Below are 12,217 nucleotides of genomic sequence, written 5' to 3'. Positions count from 1 at the left end.
TCAGGCTTCATCGTGTCAGCAGGAGCAGCAACTCTATGGACACCAAAAGTGTGGTCAAAGTCAACTAATTGTGTTTTTAAGTTTTGCATCTTATGATAATCCAAACCTGGTTGGAAGAAATCTAACACAAGATTTCAACAGCCTTCCCATTTTAAAAGTCCATATACAGATCTTTGCCATGGGCAGGTGTCCTCCTCACTTCAAAGGACTGCCAGAAGTGGAAGAAGACAGTGTTTATCTTTGTGTAGAAGGGCACACATATGAAAGAAACACATCTATTTCATTCTTTATAATAATTCTCCCGGGATGTATATTGTGAGGAAGTTAATGTGCTATGGTCATCTCCCAGGCATCTACAAATACCACGTTGATGCCTGTGAATATCTTCCTCATCACTGAATCAATCTGATAAGCGGACCGGTCACTGTAATAGGAACGATCTGTGGAGGGTTTTCCCGGACATTGGCTGTCTTTATTACAACCAGTGTATCCAGACTCCTGTCGAGTAACTGGAGAAGTGATCTCCTGATATTCTGTATTCTTCAAATATAGACTTCAACAGGAAAAGGGGTGAAATGGGCCGTTAGGGTAATGGCTATAACTGTGTTTCTCCCTCCTGTAATCTCATCCAGTTTATTTGAAATGAGTTGTAGGTGCTGACTTGCAATGGTACTGAATTGGATCGGAGGGCCATGAGGGTGATATTCTAACATGATGTTGTTCTCCAAGTTCACAGCAAGATGAGGACCCACCTTGATAGGATTGCCAAGGTCCAATCTCTTGATATCTAAAATAGAAAACAAAAGATACAAGATGCTCAACTATAATATTTCTAATGTTAAGAGATATGAAACTTGGAGAAAACATCATTTTCATCAGCAACATTCAAGACAAAGCCACAGATTTTTGTGATTGTTGAGTAGGACATAAATCATACATAGGCACCTTGCAGTAAACACATTAATTACGTCCCATTAATATAGTTCACTTATCCTGTCTACAATTTATTTTCTTTGACCTATCTTCACCTTAGGTTTATGGACCATTCTCCAATAAAGAGGCAGCCAGACTGTTGACCTGTTCCCGGTGCTCTGCCAATGCTGGTCTGTCTGATCTCAAAGTAACAGGTGAGACTGGGGAGAATGAACTGTGACAGATTTTGCAGTTCTCCCTGTGAGGAATACTTCAGTCTGACTGAGTGAACATAGACTGAAAATCACTCTGTGGCAATGCAGAGGAAGTACGTCCAGGTGAACATCGATGTATGATATTCAAAATAATTTATTCAGAGTCAATGAAATATTGATCTCCAGGCAATTTTTTGTTTACCAATTCTACCCAATTGCTTTGGACAGAAAAAAAAAATCCTCTGCAAATATCACTCTGTTTCTCTTCCATGACATCATCCCTTTGTTCTCTCGCTCTGTTGATCTATTTGTCTTGCTGTCTCTTTTGATAAAGAAAAGAAATGGAGAAAAACTGCATTAAGAATCCCTATAGTGTGGAAGCAGGCCATACAGCCCATTAAGTCCACTCTAACCCTCTGAAGAGCAACTTACCATGAATGCATTTCCCATAGCTAATCCACCTAGCCTGCACATCCCTGGACACAAAGAGCAATTTAGCTCGGCCAATCCACCTAATCTTTGGACTGTTGGAGGAAACCAGAGCGCCTGGAGTAAACCCACACAGAGATGCATAGAGTGTGCAAACTGCACATCACCAGTTGCCTGAGGGTACAATTGAATCCAGGTCCCTGGGGCTGGCAGGCAGCAGTGTTAACCACTGAGCCAGCAAAAGGTTCACTAGGATGATCCCTGGTATGGAGCTATTAAAAGCCAAGCAAGCTCACTGGAGTTGAGAAAAATGGGAAGTGATCCCATTGAAACATATAGGATTCTTAAGGGGCTTGACAAGGTAATTGCTGAGAGGATGTCTCGCCCATGACAGATTCTAGGACCTGAGGGCATCGTCCCAGAATTAACAGGAGCCAGTTTAAGAGATGAGGAGGCATTTCCTCTGAGAGTCTTTGGATCTCCTTGTCCCAAAGAATTGTCGGGGAATAGTCCTTGTGTATATGTATGGATATGATAGATAGATTCTTGATTCCATGGAGAGGAATCGAGGGTTACAGGAAAAACAGTAAAGTGGATATGAGGAATGCCGGATCAACCATGATACTATTGAACAGCAGAGCAGGCTTGAGGGGCTGAATGGCCTGCTACTGTTCTTATTGGATCTGGCCTTACAATCTAACAATACAGGAGAGCAAACCATTCAGCAACTTGTGGAAATTCACAAGCTCAGAAGATGCTGAGCAGTTTGTACGTTGATGCCAACATTAAAAGGTCATGAATAATCGTTTCTTCAACACAATATATAATCACACCTGTCCCTTGATAGAAACTTGGAAAGTCAAACTGTATTTTTATTATGTAGCTAATGGTCTTGGAATGATCTCCACAATTCTGTTTGTTATTCAGCGAATATTGTAACTTCTGAAAAGTCATTTGGTGTTGAGGCCCGGCATATATTTACCGTCCTGTGGCATTAATATGATCCCCAGACAATCCCATAACTCAGGCTTGCAGCGGCACCTCATGTCCCTGGCTTTCTCACTGTCAAATCCCCATAACATCATTGGGTATTCAAACATGAAGAAATGAACTTAGCTGAGTGTATTTAACCTCTATCCTGTTGACAACAGCTCACTTTCCAGTTGTCAGGGCCAGGGTACAGAACATATCTCCATATTTCCTGGATGTCCACTGAATATTTCTCCAGGAAATTGAAGGAGAGTCTGGAATTTTCTTTCCTATTTTGTTAGTAGATGTACTGAAGATGTGAATTACTGTAGTTACAGGGCTAATACCACTCAGCTGGGAAGCTCAGAAATCCTAAAGCAATTAAAATGCCCAATTGGATCAAAACAAATACTGACCCATTTTCCTGTCCTCTGAGCCAAATATTGCCACCACCTAGGTTTCTCCTCCTCCTTGAGTTCTCTGCCTGAAGTTACACCTGATCCACAGTGCCTCACCGCTATGGCCAGGACAGGGAAGCAAATCCTGAATCCACTTCAACCTGAATGGGGACTGAAATCTTGGGCTGTTGGCATCAATTTGACCCACATGGGCCATCCAGCTAATTTAGCAAATGATGCCCCAAATGGTCCCAGGAGTTGCTGTGGCAATGTTCTTTTTAACATGCATGTTACAACCTAGAGTGACAGATAACAATGTGAGAGGTTCCAATTCCTTTCCATCTTGTGGCTGACCATTCATACTACTTGTCATATGTCTACATTTGAGACAAACCCTTCTACATAACCCTTCTTCAGGAAGTTTGTTTACAACTGAAACGTTCACTTCTCCACCTCCTGATGCTGCCTGGCTTGCTGTGTTCTTCTAGCCTCCTGCCTATCTACCTTCAAACTAAAGTAGCAATAAACAAGTTATATAGAACTTTCAAAGTAGTGAAACATCCCAAGTAACAGTTTAAGTAAAATTTGTCAATGTGCGGGTAAGACTGTTTTAGTACATACAGTCAAGACCTTGTTAAAGATGAAGGTCTTTAGTACATCTTAAAGGCAGAAAGTGTCACATAGTGACAGAATGTGACATATCGTAACTAAGAATGTAGTCCTGGGCTTTGCACCCAGGCAGCTAAAGGCACAGCCACTCATAGTGGAGCAATTAAAATCAGGATCCCCAATAGACCACTGTTTGATGAGGTCATGTATCTCACAGTTTGTGAAACCAGAGGAATTTACCGAAACAGAGAAGGGTAATGTCTTAAAGGAACTTGAAAAAAAAATCAGCATTTTTAAAGATCAATGCTTTGCAAAATCACCAGTCAATATAGGTCAGTGATCACAGGGGTGACAGGTGAACAGGCTTGGCGTGAGTAAAGACATCAACAGCAGTTGACAGCCTTAAATTTGTGAAGGGTATGATTGTGAGAGAACAGCTCAGAGCGTATTGAAATCGACAAGTCTTGAGGTAACATTATAACTGAAGGTTTCTGCAGCAGATGAACTGAGGCAGTGACAAAGTCAGGAGATGCCGTGGGGGTGAAAATAGACCATGTTAATGACAAACAAAGATGGAAATGTGTTGCTGGAAAAGCGCAGCAGGTCAGGCAGCATCTAGGGAACAGGAGAATCGACGTTTCGGGCATTAGCCCTTCTTCAGGAAGGGCTTCTGAAGAAGGGCTAATGCCCGAAACGTCGATTCTCCTGTTCCCTAGATGCTGCCTGACCTGCTGCGCTTTTCCAGCAACACATTTCCATCTCTGATCTCCGGCATCTGCAGACCTCACTTTCTCCTTAATGACAAACAAAAACAAACATTGCGGGGAAGGCTCAGTAGGTCTGGCAGATTCTGTAGAAATAAATCAGTTAACATTTCAGGCCAAGTGACCCTTCCTCAACTATTTTCTAGTGCGTGATTGCTGTCACTTGGTTCCATTCATATCTCTCTAATTGTAGCCAGAGAATCATTTGCAATGGCTTCTGTTTCTGATCCCAAACTGTTACCTTTCGTATCTCTTCAGAATCTATCAAACTCCAGCAGTTTTGAGGAAGGGTCACTCAACCTAAAACATTAACCCTGATTTCTCTTCACAGATGCTGCCAGAGTTGCTGAACTTTTCCAGCAATTTCTGCTTTTATTTCTAATTTAAAGAATCTTCAATTTGTTTGTGTTTTATTTCATGTTAATGACACCATGGATATGTAAAAGGATTTAGTAAGACTCAAAGGTTGTGAATGGATAGGTTTAATTGCAGGTAGTTGCAGGGAGAAAAGAGGAGTTTGGAACTGCAAAAGAAATATCTTCCATGTTCCTAATATTTAACTGAAGGAAAGTTTTGCTTCTTGTGCAGTGTATGTTAAATAGACAGCCTGTCAATTAAAAAATGGTGAAGGATTTGAGAATGGTGGTGAACCAGACGTGGGCATAATCAGTATATACGTGGACACACATGACGTGCACTTAGATGTAGTCACTGAGGGCCAGCAGGTCAATGACAAATAGGAAGGAGCCAAGGATAGATCCCAAGGTACCACAAAAGGTAACAGTTTGAGAACAGAAACAGAAGCCATTGCAAATGATTCTTTACCTCCAATTAGAGAGATAAGAATGGAATCAAGTGAGAGCAATCACCCATTAAATAACAGTGGAGAGGCATTGGAGAAGGATGGTATGGTCAACCATGTCAAAGTCGGGAAGGAAGAGGAGGAAAAGTTCATTGCCTACTCTGGTCTATTTGTGACACCATACCTACTGTAATATTGACTCTTAAATGCCCGTTGTAATGGTTTGACAAACATTCACACATATCAAATTGCTATAGAAATGCTGAATGAGAAAAAAAAGTCAAATCATACATGTGATAGTTAACAGATGAAAAATACTACATACAGGAGTAAATTTTAAAAACGAGAGATAAAGGGCAAACTTATCTCTAGTGCTTCCTTTGATGTTCACCAATATCAATAACAGAGTAAGATTTTGGCCTTGTTTTCAATCACATGCTGGTAATACAAGAGTGCATGAGGGAAGGATTTCTTTGTAAATTGCACAAAGGGCTCTTAGGAATATCCAAGTGTCAGGATTATGCACAACAGTCTGCATGGTGACCTGGCTTTTTGCTAAAAATTGAGAATTCTATATCATTCTGCAATGCATGTGCAATCAATAGACAGACACCAATGGTGCCTAGTAACTACTAGTCTCCCAGTCACGCCATGGTGAAGATTGGGACTAGACATATTTGACTTTCAGGAGGTACAGGTTTGACTATTCCAGGTGGGTAGACGTTTTTACACTTAACTCCACCACAATGGAGACTGTGATCAGAGCACTGAAGACAATCTTTTCCAAATGAGATTGTATCAGACAACAGTGTGCAATTTGTGAATACAGTGTTTAAGAGGTTCACAGCAAAATTAGGAGCCAATCATGTCACTAAGGGTTCACGTCTTCATACACAGGGCAATGGAGAAATCGAGAGAGCAGTGAATGTTGTTCCTGATTAAAACAGTGATTCAAATTTAATTTGACAAAGAACAAAGAACAAAGAACAAAGAAAATTTATAGCCCAGGAACAGGCCAGACGCATTTTGATTGAATCCAATGTGCCTGCCTCTATTACCTCTGCTGGCAATGTGTTCCAGACACCCACCAACCTCTGAGTAAAGTGCTTGCCGCGTGCATCCCCCTTAAACATTTCATCTCTCATCTTGAAAGCGTGACCTCTTGTAATTAAATCCTTCACCCTGGGAAAAAGCTTATCTCTATCCACCCTGTCAATACCTTTCATGATTTTGTAAACCTCAACTAGGTCACCCCCCATCTCCGTTTTTCGAATGAAAACAAACCTAACCTACTCAACTTCTTTTCATAGCTAGCACCTTCCATACCAGGCAACATCCTTGTAAAGGAAAAGTGAGGACTGCAGATGCTGGAGATCAGAGCTGAAAATGTGTTGCTGGAAAAGCACAGCAGGTCAGGCAGATCCAAGGAACAGGAGAATTGACGTTTCGTGCATGAGCCCTTCTTCAGGAATGAGGAAAGTGTGCCAAGCAGGCTAAGATAAAAGGTAGAGAGGAGGGACTTGGGGGAGGGGCGTTGGAAATGTGATAGGTGAAAGGTGAGAGTGATAGGCCGGAGTGGGGGTGGGGATGGAGAAGTCAGGAAGAAGATTGCAGGTTAGGGAGGCAGTGCTGAGTTCGAGAGATTTGACTGAGACAAGGTTGGGGGAGGGGAAATGAGGAAACTGGAGAAATCTGAGTTCATCCCCTGTGGTTGGAGGGTTCCTAGGCAGAAGATGAGGCGCTCTTCCTCCAGCCGTCGTGTTGCTATGGTCTGGCAATGGAGGAGTCCAAGGACCTGCATGTCCTTGGTGGAGTGGAAGGGGGAGTTGAAGTGTTGAGCCACGGGGTGGTTGGGTTGGTTGGTCCGGGTGTCCCAGAGGTGTTCTCTGAAACGTACTACTTGCACCCTCTCCAAAGCATCCACATCCTTTTGGCAATATGGCAATCAGAACTGTACACTGTATTCTAAATGTGGCTGAACCAAAGTCTTGTACAATTTTAACATGACCTGCCAGCTCTTATACTCAATACCCCATCCAATGAAGGCAAGCATACCATATGCCTTCTTTATCATGCTTTCCATCTGTGCAGCCACCTTCAGAGTACAACGGACCTGCTAACCCAGATCTCTCTGCTCATCAACTTTTCCCAAGGCTCTTCTTTTACTGTATAATTCGCTCTAGAATTAGACTTCCCAAAATGCATCACCTCACATTTGCCTAGATTGAACTCCATCTGCCGCTTCTCCACCCAATTCTCCAGTTTATCCATATTCTCCTGTACTCTTTGACAGTCCCTTATGCTTTCTGCTACTCCACCGATTTTTGTGTCATCTGCAAACTTGCTGATCATACCAACAGTGCCCTCTTCCAGATCATTTTATGTATATCACAAACAACAGTGGACCCAGCACTGATCCTTGTGGAACAACACTGGTCACCATTCTCCATTTTGAAAAACGCCCTTTAACTATTCTGTGCCTTCTGTTGCTCAACCAGTTATTTATCCACCTAGCTAGAACACCCTGCACACCATCTGACTTCACTGTTAGTTTACCATGAGGAACCTTATCAAACGCCTTACTAAAGACCATGTATATGACATCTACAGCCCTTCCTTCATCTATCAACTTGGTCACTTCCTCAAAGAACTCTATTAAGTTGGTAAGGCACAATCTCTCCCGCACAAAGCCATGTTGCCTATCACTGATAAGCTCAGTCTTTTCTAAATATAAATAGATCCTATCCCTCAGCACTTTCTCCCACCACTGATGTTAGGCTCACTGCTCTGTAGTCACCTGGAATATCCCTGTTACCCTTCTTGTACAGGGGGACAACATGAGCAACCCTCCAGTCCTCCGGCACCCACCTGTGTTTAAGGATGCCACAAAGATATCTGTCAGGGCCCCAGCTATTTCCTCTCTCATCTCCCGCAGCAACCTGGGATAGATCCCATCCGGTCCTGGGGATTTGTACACCTTAATAAACTCTAGCCTACCCCACACATCTTCTATTGAATCATAAGTCAACATTTTTAATGAATGGATGTTCATCAGAGTTCCTTATGAGTAGAAGGGTGAATGCAGAAATCCCAATATTACAGCAAGACTCAGGCCAAACACCACAGGTCAAGACCAAGAGACAAGTGGAATCAAAAGAGTTGATATAATTCTACGCATAGAGCATAGAATTTATCAGGAGAAAGTGAGGACTGCAGATGCTGGCGATCAGAGCTGAAAATGTGTTGCTGGAAAAGCGCAGCAGGTCAGGCAGCATCCAAGGAACAGGAGAATCGACGTTTCGGGCATAAGCCCTTCTTCAGGAATTTATAGAATTCTTCATAGAATTTATCAGCTTTGGTTCCAAGTCTGAAGCTTGGTTCAGAGATAGGAAAACAGAAGGGACAGTCCTCAGAAAATCAAAACAGTTTACATTATTTCACATCATTCAGATTCCAGTGGACACATTCAAAAGGAACAGAAATGCATTAATTCTGCACAAAGCATTGAGAATCAACTAGTCTGACTGTCAAATAATTGGGATAGTGAGAAGAGATAACATCAAATACCTCGCAAATGGTCACACGGGGTTACTAAGCATGGCTGGCAACTCTGTGGTTTAACTTTCTCCAGAAAAATGAAGATAAAAGGAATAAAACATGTCAGTAATAGCAAACTCCTAATTCCTAATTACTCGTCTGATTTTACTGATTATCTGATCAAAATCTGGGAGAATGTGAAAAGCAGCATAGTTTCAATCCCAAAAATGCTAGATTTTGGATACTATCTTTACATAGAAAACAGAAGAGACACATGGCCTAACCTCGCACAAACTGAGGAGAAAGTGAGGACTGCAGATGCTGGAGATCAGAGCTGAAAATGTGTTGCTGGAACAGCGCAGCAGGTCAGACAGCATCCAGGGAACAGGGGAATCGCCGTTTTGAGCATAAGCCCTTCTTCAGGAGGCTTATGCCCGAAACGGCGATTCTCCTGTTCCCTGGATGCTGTCTGACCTGCTGCGCTGTTCCAGCAACACATTTTCAGCTGGCACAAACTGAATCAAATATTCAAACCACAGTCGCATGGTGGAATCTCCAAGCAGATAGACAATTTTTCTACGGAGGCATTCTTTAATTTTTGCAGGAGTGTCAAAGGGGTGAATATTGCAGGTCGTTGACATCCACCTGTCCTTATAATAAAAGCCAGATGGTGACACCAGTGGCTGTCCCGGACACATCCTCGAAATGCAGGAGCTGAAAGTAAAGAAAGAGGAAGGTGCAGGAATGGTGATGTGCTATATCTTCAATTATCAACACATTTCACACTTGTTTGCAAGGCAATGACAATCCCCCCAGGGACATTAGCTGTTGCCACAGGAAGTACATAAGTACGAGAAGAAAAGTAATCAAAATTATATTGTGAATAAGTCTGTGTCAATGGGTAAATGCACCAGCTGGGGTGTCACTGAGCTATCATAATCACAGACTCCACCCTTAAAATTGAATCTGTAATCATTATAGTGGAACCACTAAATAAGATACATTTAAAGAACATAAATATCTTCCATTAAATATTGTGTCCAGTATGCATGGCTATCAACTAGATGATTGATCTACCAGTGGAAAATTTGACAGAAAAAACAAATTATATGTGAAACTGAGAACTCACTGCCGATGCCTAATTATTGGCTCTTTTGAATTAGTTCTGAGTCCAAGCATTTTGGACTACCCAAGCGATATAGACTAAAGAAAATATTTAATGTTCTCATAGAAACTGCTGGTGAAACTCAGCATGTTCTGGCAGCATGCATGGGAAGAAAACAGCGTTAATAGTTTTTGATGACTTTTCATCAGAACTGGTTCTGAGTTCTGATAAAGTGTCACCAGACACAAACATTAATTCTGCTCTCTTCCATTGATGGTACCAAACCTGCTGAGTTTCACCAGCAATTTCTGTTTTTGCTTCAGCTGTCCAGCATCTGTAAGTCTTTGTTGCACTACATATTATTTACTTTAAGATTATATTTTTAAACCAAAATTTCAGAATGGACACTTTGTGACTGTTTTGAGTAACTTCAGTGTCTTTGACAACTAAAGCTGCATTCAGCATTCTCATCATGTAAATATATTGAATGAGAAGAGTACAAACAGATTCCAAATATTCAGTGAAATAAAATGAACTGAAATGACAGTCTAATTTTTACTGTAGCTCTGTTCTTGGCAGTGTCTTTGTTGTTGTCCTGCTGATATCCTGTATTCCTTTCCACCAGCACTGATTCCTTCTGGATATTTTCATTTCTAGCACTGTTGCAGGAACAATGCTCGTGAGTGACCTGCCCATTGTACACTGTTTTTATTCACTGGATTTTTTTTACATCTTGATCTCACTCAAAAGAAGCGTCATGTTGGACATGAAAAGTTAACTCTGCTTGTCACTCTACACAAATGCTGTCAGAAATGATGAGTTTTTCCAGCATTTTCTCTTATTGTATCAGGTTCTTTATTTGGTATCAAAGAACACACACTGGAAGCAAATGAATAGACAAACCCAGAACTGAAACAAATGCTGAATTTTGAAGTGCTTTTTATGCAAAGATTGATCCTATATTTATCAATCAACAAACACCCACCCTCTATTGCCAGCACCACAATTTCAATATCAAATGCTATAGACAATTCTCCACAACATAGAAACAGCGTTGTGTTTGTGAAATCTATCAGTATGAATAAAAAAAAAGGTGTAAATGTTTGTGCTGTCGGATTACCTCATGCCTGCTGGATTTTCACCTGAACATTCATCTTCAGTGAGAGTGTAAAATCTGAGGTGATGGGTAGACAACCGGTTATACCCGCCAGCGACCTGGGTTCGATTCCAGCCTCGGGCAACTGTCTGTGTGGAGTTTGCACATTCTCCTGTGTCTGCGTAGGTTTCCTCCCACAATCCAAGGTTGTGCAGGTTAGGTGAATTAGCCATGCTAATCGCCCATAGTGTTCAGGGATGTGTAGGTTAGGTGCATTTGTCAGGGGTAAATATAGGAAAAATATGGTGGGGAAATGGGTCTGGGTAGGTTGCTCTTCGGAGCGTCAGTATTGACTTGTTGGGCCAAAGGGCCTGATTCCACACTGCAGGGATTCTACAATTCTATGGTACTCTTCATTTCATTTCATTTCCAATTGAAGACAGCACTTGGATTTAAGTGCTGTTGTTTCTATAAAAGTATATCATTGGCTATAAGGTATTTTGAGGTATTCAGTGTTTATGAAAAGGGCTATATTAGTATATGGAGTGTATGTTCCCAATGCAATATGGCCGCAGTGATCTGTCTGTGCACATGCAATCTCATCCAGGCTGTCATGTCAGTATAACATTAAATTTTCAACTGGTTGCAAGATCCAGATCCAGAAAACAAAGAAACAATTGTAAGTATATTGTAAATTTATTAGGAGGTGAAGCCCCAAATAAAAAGGCTGACTAATTATCAGACAATGTTGCACTGCATCTGTATACAGACCAGACTTTTAACTGTCTCCAGAGCACCAAGTTGCAAAGAAATTTACATACTGATTATAATTGTTGATATGGTTTCCTGGATTTACAGAAAGGTTAAAAGTCAATGTAATCACTTGTTGCTGTCTGGTTACTTGTTTACTGATTAAAATGTTTTTTTCAGCAAACAGACATTTTAGTTTTTATTCGATTCAGGCTGGAAAAACTCTCCTTTCACAAATACAAACTGCATTCTCCACCTTAAAATGGAATTGCTTATAAAAATACAGCCATAAATGTCAGACACTTTTCTCTCATCACAGAAATCTGATTTGATAAAGTCATTGGAAGGTAAGCTTGAGCTGAAATTATAATGAATGACTGGTTAGCTTTGGCTCTTTTATTACGCTCCCTCTGAAGTAGGAATGAAAGTTCAGCTGTTCCAAATCTGACAACATAGAATCAAATGTTGTGGTTTCCAACTCCATTTTAATTTAGTCTCCTCCCATTCTCCATCCTTCTTCCTCACATTTGATGTTTTGTATTACCCTTAACAGAGTTTACTCCTAAATTATTCAATTAGCAAATATGAGTGTAATACAGATGATGGTTAATAGATTTGTTTAGACTTATTT

At 41.2% G+C, this 12,217-nt stretch overlaps 1 pseudogene; it reads right to left on the bottom strand.

Annotated features, from left to right (window-relative positions):
- Window positions 1-324: 324 nt before the first annotated feature.
- Window positions 325-9,333, bottom strand: LOC122555519 (NXPE family member 3 pseudogene; annotated as a pseudogene).
- Window positions 9,334-12,217: the final 2,884 nt, after the last annotated feature.

This window comes from Chiloscyllium plagiosum, unplaced genomic scaffold, assembly GCF_037043375.1.
Source record: "Chiloscyllium plagiosum isolate Xiang-an unplaced genomic scaffold, Cpla_swu_hap1 HiC_scaffold_12, whole genome shotgun sequence".
Lineage (NCBI taxonomy): Eukaryota > Metazoa > Chordata > Chondrichthyes > Orectolobiformes > Hemiscylliidae > Chiloscyllium > Chiloscyllium plagiosum.
This window is presented reverse-complemented; position numbering and strand designations above follow the sequence as displayed.